Raw genomic sequence first — 12737 nt, 5'->3', positions numbered from 1 at the left:
CTAACTTATTCTCTTTGCATGCCATAGACAAGAGTGGAGCAGAGATAAGCAGCCAGTTTCTGAGATGAGGGTCTTCTCACGTATGGTTGCTATTCTGTTACTATTGGGTCTAATTATTCTACTTTTAAGAGCAGTATAAAATAGTGTCTTACAGGTTTTTAGAAAGCTCAAGAACTAATAAAAACTAGAATAATATAGAGGGAAGGATTTTCTTAATACATTGCCAGGAAACTCTGAGTTAATGCCCGCCGAGAAAGGAAAGGGACACCAACACAGATTATCTATTACTTTAATTGAATCTCCGTATATGCTTTGATTAAGATTTTCCCCCCATATTTAAGGTTGTAAGATAGTGTATTCCTCATGACCTTGCATTGTATCATGTTCTGGTTATGTAATCATAAAATAATTAAACTGCCTTCATAAAATTACATGAAAATTAAATGATTACCTTTTAGAAATAGGCTACTTGATCATATTCGGTTTCTAATGCATAATAAACGTGATACCACGGAAGAAGATTGGAAACAAGACACAAAGTGTGTGTTGCTTGGCAGTCTTCCACTGAAATTCCTGCTGTGGAAGATTAGCCCTTTCAAATAACACCAGAAACTAAACTGGTATTTAATTTAAAAATCTTTAATCAACAAGGATCCCAACAACCACTTAAATTTCACTGCATGTCATTCTAACTACCAGTTATGAAATAGCTGCTAATACCATCAATAAAAAAGGGTGTGGGGGGATACACAGAGATCACTATTCCGTTGCTGTAAGGAAAGTTCTATAAAGGCATACCTTGGAGATATTGTGGGTTCAGTTCCAGACCTCAACAATAAAGCATTGCAATGAAGTGAGTCATAATCTATTTGCAGGTGGAGAGTCTTGCTTTCAATTTGTAAAAAATGCAACATCTCTGAAGCACAATAAAGTGAAGCACAATAAAATGAGGTATGCCTGTAGTTTAGCTGAAATTAAGAACAGATATTTTGAGTCCTTTTCAATTGAAACTGGTTTAGACAAGTATACCTCATTCAGTCACTCTCATTCTAATTAGATTTAATTCAAACATGGCAAAAGTATAGCATCCTAAGAGCCATCATCCTGAAAAGTTATGTTCATTTTCATAGTTATGAGTATTTTAATGAAGAAAAGATTAAGACCAAAGAAACCCTTTCGTAAATGTCAGGGAACTATGGAAGATCAAATTTATTCCAGGAGAAATTTCCAGTTGTATTGAGATTAGGAATTTGGCCTGCTGACTCAGCAGATAAATATCTCAGCCTACATCACATGAGGTCTGAGAGTAGTGCATTTAACCACCTTCTACTATTTAAAGCATTTTAGACTTGCCAAGTATGTTTTATATTTCCAATTTGCTCAGAGGTCCTGAGAAACTCAAGGAATCTGCCATAGCATGGTAAGACCTTTGTCACCAATTGGGAAGCGGGCCATGATTGACACATGGATATTTGATCAGCCTCTCAGTGTTGGTCCCTGAGAACCTGGCTAAGAAAGGGGTGGAAGGAAATAAAGGGGTTCTATGAAAAGTAATCTCACAGGGTGATCTGATCATAAATTCCTAACTGGGCAGGTACTGGTGGGTGGTCGCTCCATGCCTATAACTTCTTTAGTGAAAGGTTTTAAGCCAGTCTGTCCATTTTTCCTGTGCATCTAGGTTAACATACCTTTGAAATGCCAGAAGTAATACCATTCCAAGGGGTATTAACCCACAGAAGAGCACATAATTCTGTTAACTATCCTGTAATCCAATTCCCACCTTGCTTTCTCCCATCTTCCCTATGCCCCCTCCTTTGGAAACAGTAGCTGGTAAGTATGGATCAGGATAGAGATTTGGTCCTGGAAGTATCTCAAAATCAAAGCAAAGCCAGCCTCAACTGCAAGTTAGAGATGAGTCTTTGAAAGGGCCAGCTGATCCTGGAAAACACAAATAAATTACAGTAGTTTCTTATTTGCCTATTATTTTTCTAATTTTTGTTTTCCTTCTATATGGGTAAGGGGGGGCAATTGTTTATTGGTTTTGAGCTTCGCTAACAGTGGGTCAGCTTCTAAAATTCTGTTAATGTCATCATAGATGCATATCTATAATAAACGTAATTAAAGAAAACCTTTTTTCACATTCATATGTTTAAAATTTAAGAGTAATAGACTTAAATGAGAATAGTTGGAAAAGGGTAGTACTGTTATATTTTAAGTGGCATATTCACTGCAGTTTTCTTAGCTTATTAACATTTTTCTATTCTCAGCTGAATCCGTGTTTCATTTTAGTGAGACAGACAGAAGTGGAGTGGAAAAGTCTAAAAGTTAAAAATACCAAGGTAATAATTCCTCTGGATTTTGTTTTTACCTTTTTTTGGCTCTCCGAAAAGCAGATTAGAGTTTAAAACTCTCAGTGACACCAAAAAGAGCCCCCAGGATTATACTATTTCCATAGGAGAAAAACAAAACTAGAATTAAACCTGGAGAGTCCAAATCAGTCCCCAATAGCTGCAGTTATTTTCCTGGCTCATTTAAACAAACTCCTAGATGAAACAGAACTTTTTAATGTATCTGCCACAAGATGGCACTATATAAACGCCTTTACTTTCACTTTTCCCGTCTTCCCAAAGGGTAGTCAAGAAGGAGGCAAAGTATTAGATAAGGCAATCCATTTAGTATTTTTGAAATTGCTATAGTTTATTAATTAAACTCAATCTTTAAATTATAAGCCTAAACACCTTGCAACAATTTGTCAATACCTTACTTAATTCTCTATCAGCAAGTACAGCTCTATTGGTGAGAGACTGGCTCAAAGGCAGCTTTAGGTCTGTTATTTGGCAGATAGGAAACTGAATAACAAGAAGGTGAGAAAATTGATAATATGTGAGAGAGCAGACAGGAAAAAGAAATGCATTCACAAGAAAATGTATAATCTTGAATTTTCTTTGGTTTCCATTAAAACTGCCGGTGCCTCAGAAGATTGTCAGTTTAATGTTCTTTCAGTAGTATTACAATTTATTCTTTTGTTACACGAGGAGGATTGGAAACGAAAAGGCCCATGCTAGCAGGAGGTACAGGAAGAGATTACATATACAAATAATTCTGTAGCTCTTGTATCAGGAGAGGGTTTGTCTTGTAATATTTAAGTTCGCACAAAGAAATCTTTGGTTGGTTGCCAAAAAAGCAAAATTGTGAAGTTAAAAAGAAGAGAGAGAAAGGAAGAAAATATTTGATGAAAATATATAATGAAAAGTTGGATGCATGATAACTGCAGTGTCTGTGTTTTTTTGTTTGTTTGTTTTTTAAGAGCTGAGAATGGAGAATGAAGGGGTTGGGGAGCAGGTAAGGAATGGAAAGCAGTTTGGAAAAGCGAAGTTAGGTGTGTTCATACCTGGGAAGCTGAAAACATCTGGTCATATCCCAACAGAAGGTGGTTTCTGTGACAGGCGGCTGGTGGGAGTAACCCAGGTCACCTGCCTGAGTCAGGCTGCAGCTTCTTGAATCCTCTTCCCAGGAGCGGGCAGCTGTTCCACAGAGCTGAGGCGCCAGATGCTATTTCCTCCCTGCAAGAGACAAAAGGACACTGAGGGGGAATTTTAAAGACATCAAAGGCCTGAGTGGACAGCCATGTCCCTGTAGCTGGCAATTCTACTAATACAGTAAGGCCAGGGAGGAATGGAGAGATGAAGGAGATGGAATATTCTGATTGGGGTGGGAGTAGGGGTGGAAGAGGGCTAATTTGAATGAGCCTTCTTCCAGCACACAGTCATTCAGTAAACATTTTTTTCTTCCTTTGTATTTTAGCTTACAAACATTGGCTCCTCTGAAAAGGTCACCCCATTATGCAGACAAAATTTGTGACTCTTAGCAGCTGGGAATACCTTGGAACCAAAGAGAACAGCAAGGAGAGAGAGAATAAAACAGAATCATTGCTAAGCCAAATATGGGGGAAAGATTAACCTCTACATTTTTTTTAATAACAAAAACACAACATTTCTCTTTAATTCATAACCTTAAGAAATTCTACTTATTATTTACAATAATTCTAAGGTGTTCTGAAGATACTTTTATATTAGAAAAGACTATCATATTAGTTTATATTACTTTAGGAAGGAAATGCCTTATTCTACTGCTAGAAGTTATAGAAAAATACACAGGGGATTTTTTTATTTTTTTTTTTACTCTTACTAATGAAGAAAGAATCTAATAAGGATTGCTGAATTTTGGAGATCGGAGAGTTGTGTTTATACCCACAATAAAATGTTAGGCTACTACATCAGAAAAGCCTTGGTTCATTTATTTTGACACAAGTATTTTAAATAATTTTGTTTCCTTGGTTAATGGTCTGTAGACTCATCAAAGTTTTGTTAACTAAAATATTATTAATGTGAATTCACTCTATGCATCTCATAATTTTGTTGAGAAATGAGATGTGAACAGTGCATTTTATGGTAGCAAGAATTGCTAACATTATATCTGGTCCATAGTACGTGCTCAAAAAAGGAATAAAAGAAAATGTTGAAAGTACAGGGGAATTTATTCACAAGTGTTTCATAGGACAGGAATAGAAGTAGAGGGGCTAAACTTATGGAGGAGATATTCATAATAGCAATACAGATTAATTAAGTAAGCCCTCTATATTCATTATTTTACTTAACCTTTACAACAGACTTCATGAAGTTTGAATTATCCCCACTTTATGAAGAAGAAAATTAAAGGTCAGAGAGATGAAGTAATCACCCAAAGTCACATAGTGCATGAGTGGCACAGCTCAGTCTGTCTTCACATTCACCTCATTTTACTTACTTTTATCTAGAGGTAGAGGTTTTTGACATGGACAGACAGTTCTAGTACCACATATGAAAAAAGCGGTTTAGAAAAACTGGCTTCCAGTATATTATTACAGATGGAGAGGGGGGTGGACAAGAAATACTGAGAAGGTTTATATTATTATTAAAACTGTCCGTGGACCCAACCAACCCCAAAGTTTCCTTTGGAATATGATATGTAGTAGACATGACTTTCTCGTAGCTCTCACTCTCTCAAATACTCTGGATTTTGAGATTTGTAGGGAGAACAAGGTAGTATAGAGGTTTGGGCCTAATTTTTTTTTTTAATTTTGTTTTGTTTTTCATATTTATTAGTGAGATATGAAGAATATTTGATCCTAGGAAATTCAGAAGAAAAATAAATTCAGTCCAGATCACATCTGAAACCCCGAATTCTGGAAGAATTTCACTTGTGAAGAGGAGAACCCTTAAAAGATAAGAAAGTTTGAAAAGGGTCCTAGGACTGAAAGCTTTATGAATTTTAAAGTATGTGTGTATGTATGTGTGTTTGGGGAGGTGTTCAGGGTTAAATTTTAGTTATATTATATTTGGATATGCAAAGAAATATAGCTTTCTTACTTCTTATAACTGGGGTGAGAAGTAGGTAAAGAACAAGAAATACATTAAAAAAAATTTTTTAACTTTTAAAAATTGTGGTAAAATATACTAACAATTAACCATTTTAAGTGTACATTTCAGCGGCAGAACAATAGACACTTTAACTTGTCCATTAAAATAACTTCTGGATTAAACAGTTGTGTTTAGGTAAATATTCTGTCAATTCAAAGGTCAGCTCCCTACTGGAGATGTTCCTCCATCTTTGTTTTTCTACTCAAGATAGTGTCTGTAGGGGAAAACACTCTTGGCAATGAAACCATTTGGCATTTATTAATTATATTCTATTGGTCTTTGCTACCTTGTGGATAGTTTAAAGTAGTCTCTAGACTGACTGGTGGGCACTGAAGTGTAACTGGAAAGTCCACTGTGCTTCTCTAGCTATTCCCACCAGCATCTTCCCTCAAAGCCCCAACACAAGTCATACATCCAACTTCCAACCATCTTCCCCTGGAAAGGGAGAGATTCTTTTTCTTCCTCCCTGAAAGGGACTTCCTCTATGTCATATCCTTCTTCTTCCTCATAGCACTTAGCACAGTGGCTCAGCCTTCATCGTGGATGAGTTGTCCTCTCCACAACTTGAAAGAACCTCTGATTTGATCTGCCAAGTATAACTTTTAATAGGGGAGCTTGGAAACAAGAATTATTGAGGACCAAACAGCACCAAAATATTATCCTTATTACATATATAAATAAAACTTTAAAACTGACAACCCTTGGATCAATGACTGTGTGACATCTTTACTGAATCTCATATAAACCCAATCTTAAAAGGAAAAAGAGTAGAAAACCAACTTTTTTTCCCCCAGAAAACAAACCAAAAGAAAACAATTCACTTATTTAAATATTTATGAGTCTCTTCTATGTGCTTGCCATGCATCTTACTAACTATAGGTCCAAGAACTGGGTTTATCAAATGAGGGGGGGACTTGTAAAGTGAGTTATGATTTCACACACACACACACATGCATGCACACACACTAACAAGATTTAATTTGAAGTAACACGATTCTCCTACTTTTGACAATAGAAGCCTATAATTAAGTCCTAGGTCTTGATTAAATACCATAGAATATATGTTCTTTATTTTTATAAGAACAACTTTTGAAAAGTGAAGAAAACATATTACCTTGCTAGTAACTAGAATAATTTTGGAAGTTTTTTTCATTTCAAAATAATACTCAATTATATTTAGAGTCTTTGCCTTTAAAAATTTCCACGAAAGTTTTCTCTGATGATTATCTCTGATGAATCATTATATTCCAATGTTTTTAAGAAGTATTAACCTTCTATATTTGATAAATACATATTGATATATACTGTATTAAGAATATTAAGAATAAAACTTTCTTAATGTTTAATATTCACTTTCGACATTTTGTCTTCTTAGATGAAACAATGTGAACTAAAGATTGCTATCGATTTAATTAAAACAGCAATATAGTTGAGTTTCGTTAATATTGAGATTAGTTGGACACTGATATATCAGGCATAGCTGGTTAATTTACATTAATATTGGGACAAGAACAATTTTTATAAACAACATTTATACTTCAGGTTTTCCAGAGGTCTTTTAATATGAAAAGGGAAAGAGATCAAAAGATAATGGAAAGAACATGGGTTCTAACAGAAAGAATTCATCTGAAAAGGATGGAAAGTACAGAGACGTGGTTAACCCCAGCTGCACCAAAACACACTGGAGGGAACAAATGTCAACACTCACCTTTGCTTAGATTTTTGCAATTTTCCTGGTTGTTCTGACCTATTCTGCTGCTGGTATGGTTAATACATTTATTTTTATTTAACTTAAATTTGTTCTATCCTTCTGCAAGCAGCATTATCAGTCAGGTAAGGAATTAGGCAGTGTGCGTCCTAAGAACCCGGTAGATTTTTGTGGTTGCTGCCTGTCAATTTCAAATCAAGCTGTACCAAAAAGCTTTAGTTTTCCTCTACTCCCTCACATTCTCCACCTGACCTCAGTCCTTCACAATAGACCACAGAAAAGGAGGGAAGTCTCTGATCCTTTTCAAATCTATTGTAGGCAAATGGATCAATACATACCGAATACCAACTTTGAGAAACTACACAGGCCTTTACCTTCTTTTATCTTTTTTTCCCAAATATTGATCATTCTTCATTTCCTACATTGAGGGAAAGTGCGTAATGGGTAGAAGGCAGCAAGCCACATGGTCTCCAGGGTTAAGATAAAATGGGAAACAAACCCCCAGGTATTGGAACAACAATGAAGAGTGCACAATAGGTATGAATAGTTGGTGGCATCTAGAATTGAGAGAGTTGCTATGACCTGAAGATCCTTGGAGAGCTATAATTATGATGGATGTATCCTAGTAAAATCGTGAAAGAGGATAATTCAGGAAATAATAATAGCTAAGATTTATAGAGTACTTCCTGTGTATAAGGCATTTTTCTAACAAGTATTATTTAATTTTCACAATTCCATTGTGAGAGATATATTGTCATTATTGTTGTTTTACAGATAAGGAAAATGAGGCACAGAAAGATAAATTGTCTAACAGCACACAGTAACTGGTAGACAGTTACAGTCATGCAGACCGATACAAATTTACTCTCTATACAAAGTGTCACCAAATCACGGTAAACTTTAGTTCATTCAAAAATAAACTGGAATGCAGAAATAAACCCTCACATATATGTGTCAAATGATCTTGGACAAAAGTATCAAGAACACTCAATGGGGAAAAGAGAGTCTCTTCAACAAATGGTACTGGGAAAACTGGATATACATATGCAAAAAAAAAAAAAAAAGAATAAAACTGGACTCTTATCTTATACCATATATAAAAATTAACTCAAAATGGATTAAAGACCTAAATGTAAGACCTCAAACTATAAAACTTCTCGAAGAAAATGTAGGGGAAAACTTTATGACAAAGTGAATATAGTTAATACTACTGAACTCTACAGTTAAAAATGATTAAAGATGATAAATTTTATGTTAAATGCTTTTTGCCACAATTAAAAATAATACATAAGTAAATAAAATGAAGATATTGGCTAGCTGAACGGCCCATATCGACACCGTTCTATGATTTCTAAGATCTATTCCTACTTTGATATTCTTTTGCAGTATTCTAAATTGGGTACAAGAGTTCCTTATGTCTTTGCAGAACCTTTCTCTAAAGTCACCAGTGTCCATGATCACCAGGACACTGTACAACCTACCATTTCTATCCCGTGGTAGCATTTGGTCTCTCAGTTCTTCCGAGCTCATCATCTAACAACTTCTCAAATAGTAGGTAGTTCTGGCTTTATTAGATAACTCGATTATTAACATACTGTCTTACTGAAATACTCAATTCTTTAATATATATATATATATATATATATATATATATATATATATATATATCCATAAGGATACCCTCAAATAATAAAACTAAATCTAATGAAGGAAATCTATTGAAAGAAATATTTTGTTAGGAAGGGGGACAGGAAAGAAGAGAGTTTTGCCTCCCAAATCATTGAGTGGCTTCTTAGTCAATCAAAGGAATATTAGGCCAGTGAAGCAAAGCAGTGTGCCTGAAAGGGGAAAAAAACCAAACCAAACCAAAACAAAACTTAGGGATAGGGGAATAGGGATTCGAGGATGATAGCAAAGACAGGAATCTTTCCAGGAGAGCCGAGAATAGAGTTTGGTTTTTGGTTAATGTACTTATGCCTCATTAATATTTCTTTCTCACTGATGTCAAGTAATTATTATTGGAGCTAGGTTTTCCCCTCCCATTTGTGCAGGCCCAAGACAGCTCCCAAAATGAGACTGTCATGCAGAGATGTATTGTAAGGGAGCATTGGAAGAATAAGAAAGGTAGTAAGGCTGTTGGAAAATCAGTGAGGAGAGGACATTATTCTGCCCAAGGTAAGAAAGTTATCATAGAGACAAATAAGTTGGTGATCACTAGCAAAGAGTCTTAAGTTCCCTTCCCCTTAGCAAGCAGACAGAGACCTCATCTTTCTCCAGGTTCCACAGCCAACTGTTTCTCTGATTTAATGGCTTGCCAGAAGGAGATGAATGAATAGTTAGTTAACAACCAGAGAAATGGAGTAAGAGTTTCTAGAGCGGAGAGATGATTACAGAGATCAAGAGCTAATGGGAATTTTTCATCACTTTCAAGATTCATTATGTGAAGAGTTCCAGAAAGCCCTGGGAAGTTGAATATAAAAGTAACTGCAAATCAACATCTGCCACAGCTTCTCAGGAAGGCAATGTGTCAGAGATTGTGGTTGAAGCGAATGGGCTCTACAGTTTGCTCAAGAACCCCTGGGATCTCTTAGAGAATAATCTCTTTGTATTTGATAGTTTGCTATGTAGAACGTTCTGTCAATTAAATCTTTTAATATAACTCTGTGACAAGGTTCTCATATTGAACATCAAATATTTCTAGGTTTTGGGGAAGAAGAAGAAGGGAGGGACTTTTAAAACACTGGATAGTATTATATGAAATTAATTATCCACAGGGAATTTATAAAAAATTGATTACAAGGATGACTGTCTTCTCCTATGATTTTTCTATTCTTTATTATATGTGTTTCTAGCTGCTGACTCAATGTGATAGTCTTTAGACTCTCATAGTCTTTAAAGAACTTTAAAAGGACTTTAAAGTTCTTGCTTCTGTGTTAAATAAAAATTAACCATTAATCTCTCTCCTGGTATTTTTTTTTTTAGCATAATGCAAAGTTATGTCATTTAATGACTAATAGACTTTTTTCTGATTAACTTTTTTTCTTTCTTTTATCTCTTTGACAGAATAGCAAGGATGTATATACTATCATAATAGGTATACATGCACACATAGGGAGACTACTTTGCAGTTACAAACAAACAGGTTGGGTTCCAAAAATTCACATTCGAGTCAGTTGATTGGAACTTAGAATGACTGTATCCTATAAAAATAGTTAGAATGTAGTTCTTCTAAAATTATGCTCCCATGGAGTGACTTCTGAGGCTAAGTCAGAAAAGGTGATGCTGCTTCCACCTGGCTTTTTGCGATGTTTATTTCGGTAGAAGCTAACCAGCATCTAAGAAATCTGACCATCCTCAGACCTCCATGCTAAAGAAGCCATATATAAGCCCTCTGGTCATCAGTCCAGCATGAACTGTCAGCCATGTTTCCAGCACAGCTGAGGTTTCAGACCCCTGCAACCCATGTCTGACTGCAAATGTATGAGAGACTCCAAGAGACAACTACCTGGTTGCTATGTTAGTGTTGGGGTAATTCATGATGCAGTAATAACAATCAGAATAGCCAGTAATAGAACCCAGGTCTGTTGGATGCCAATGCTCATCTAAAGGTATTCATCTTACTGCTTTCCTTAACTCTTTGATACTGTTACTACTTTTTCATAATAAAATCTAGTATGAGACTCAGTTTAGTATATAATTACATATTTAGCTATTTAATTAAGTTAGAATGTCCATAGTTCTTTGAGTTCTGCAAAAATTTCCCTGAATTCTATTCTATTTCCTAACAAAACAGAGACTCATTATTTTACAAATAATGGTCAAATTCTCATTCACTTAACCAATATTTCTTGAGTACCTACTATATGTCAGGCAGTATAAAAACTGCTGTCAATACAAAAAAATGAATTAACATGAACTTTCATCTTGTCAACGATGGAGGGCCGGGAGGAAATGGACAAAGATGCACATATAAACAAATAGGAGGACAAAATAAGAAGAGTTCTGTTAACAGAGGAAAGCACCAAAGAGATGCCAGTTGAGCAGTCCAAAAATTTAGTTTCTTGGGTGGCTGGAGGAAGGAAGAGAGGAGAATGGAGAAAGGAAAAGACTCCGTGGGCTAGTTAATCTACAGTATTAACGTCAGGTTCTTAGTCAAGACTCCTTGAGTACTCACCAGTCAGAGGAAGGAGGCTGGAGAGAAGAATCCAAAGGGCAAAAGCTGAGATCTCAGATCTTCTGGAAAAGCACCTTGAGAAGGATGTTGAGCTTGAGAGAATCCAGAAGTAGGCCTTCAGATGCTATTTTTTTTTAAACCTACAGCACCCGGTATTCCTAGGTGGTTGGTCTCCCATCCAAGTACTAACCAGGCCCAACCCTGCTTAGCTTCTGAGAACAGACGAGATCGGGCGTGTTCAGGGTGGCATGGCCATAGACCAGACACTATTCTGTCAGGAGAGTTTCATAATTAAAGATTGCCTATTCAGTCTACTAGGTATTAACTTTATACAACATTGCCATTCTCACTCTCTCATTCTCATTCATATTCATATTCATATTCATATTCATATTCTCTCTCTCCTCCTCCCCCTCCCTCCCTCCATTCCTCTCTCTCTCTTTCTCTCTCTCTCTCTCTCCCCCCGCCTTTAAATAATAGTAATGGCTCTTACTCCTAAACTATTTTTTTGTTTGTTTTCAGAGTAATGAGTGAGTTGATGTCTATGGAAATTACCGATATCCTTGCTAAGAAAAAGAAATGCTTCATGGATGGAAGTTATCATTATTCTAGTAGTATTGGTTTATATTTTAAGAATAAGGAAGCTATCTCTTTATCTTTGTTCAAGCAGTGTGCTCTTCTCAAGGGAGCTATTTTTAACACATTGTATCTCTTACTCAATGGGGTAGCAAGCAATGTTTTCTCATATGCTTGTCTCACATCCTCCATTTAGCTACCGATAACTAGAGACTGCCCTGTTTGTTCATTTAGTTAGTAAGTTAGTAATTTTTGTACCCGTTTTTATTTTCCGACCTTTTTTTCTTTTTAAATCTGTCCAGCTTCCTTCTCTTTTGGGAACTGTTTCTTAACAGTTGAGGCTGTCAACCACATACCCTTGCCTATCCCGCTGAAAGTGAGCCTATGACTCAGGCTGGTCAATAGCAGCATTGCATTCCCCCTCAAACACAGCGATCAGTCCAAGGATGAGCATGCAATCAAAGCAGAGCCAATGTTTTTCAAGGATTATTATGGATGATCAGACGTAGGGATTTTTTACTCATTTGAAGTCATGAACAATAAAAACTATATAAGTCTGGTGCCGTCAGGACTCATCTTCTCCAAAGTAAACACAGCCAGCCTACAAATTAAAGCAAAAAAAAAAAGCAAAATTAATAGATGAAACTGGTTCTATGCTAGAAGCTACCAACCCTTTAACTTTTAGGTTAAATAAGCCAATAAATTAATTTTTTTCTAGCTTCAGCTAGCTTAAATTGGGTTTCTATCACTTCCAGCCATGAGTTCTGATTAATTAAATTCATCCCTGCATATGGATTCATGGTTCTGGAAACAATTTTAA

At 35.8% G+C, this 12737-nt stretch overlaps 2 long non-coding RNA genes and 1 pseudogene across 6 annotated transcripts in view; 1 reads left to right on the top strand and 2 right to left on the bottom strand.

Annotated features, from left to right (window-relative positions):
• Positions 1 to 851: 851 nt before the first annotated feature.
• The window catches only part of LOC105295290, a 49199-nt gene continuing 37313 nt past the window's right edge, over positions 852 to 12737 (bottom strand). For both annotated transcript variants that reach the window (XR_002781494.1, XR_896141.2), the window contains 4 exons: positions 12274 to 12518; positions 11342 to 11433; positions 3392 to 3563; positions 852 to 968 (listed from right to left, as the gene is read on the bottom strand). This is a non-coding gene — a long non-coding RNA (uncharacterized LOC105295290). The remainder of the gene's footprint in view (positions 969 to 3391; positions 3564 to 11341; positions 11434 to 12273; positions 12519 to 12737) is intronic.
• LOC105295291 lies at positions 1316 to 6044 on the top strand. 4 transcript variants are annotated; one of them, XR_896142.2, is made up of 5 exons: positions 1316 to 1420; positions 2290 to 2339; positions 3308 to 3342; positions 3515 to 3659; positions 3805 to 6044. It is a non-coding gene; the product is annotated as an uncharacterized LOC105295291 (long non-coding RNA). The 4 variants fall into 4 exon arrangements; XR_002781496.1 differs by having other exon boundaries at positions 3428 to 3659; XR_002781497.1 differs by having other exon boundaries at positions 2268 to 2339.
• Positions 11479 to 11601, bottom strand: LOC111742872 (annotated as a pseudogene).

The sequence above is a fragment of the Pteropus vampyrus genome, unplaced genomic scaffold (genome assembly GCF_000151845.1).
Source record: "Pteropus vampyrus isolate Shadow unplaced genomic scaffold, Pvam_2.0 Scaffold102, whole genome shotgun sequence".
NCBI lineage: Eukaryota > Metazoa > Chordata > Mammalia > Chiroptera > Pteropodidae > Pteropus > Pteropus vampyrus.
The sequence above is the reverse complement of the archived record's forward strand: the minus strand, read 5'-3'. Positions and strand labels throughout refer to the sequence as shown.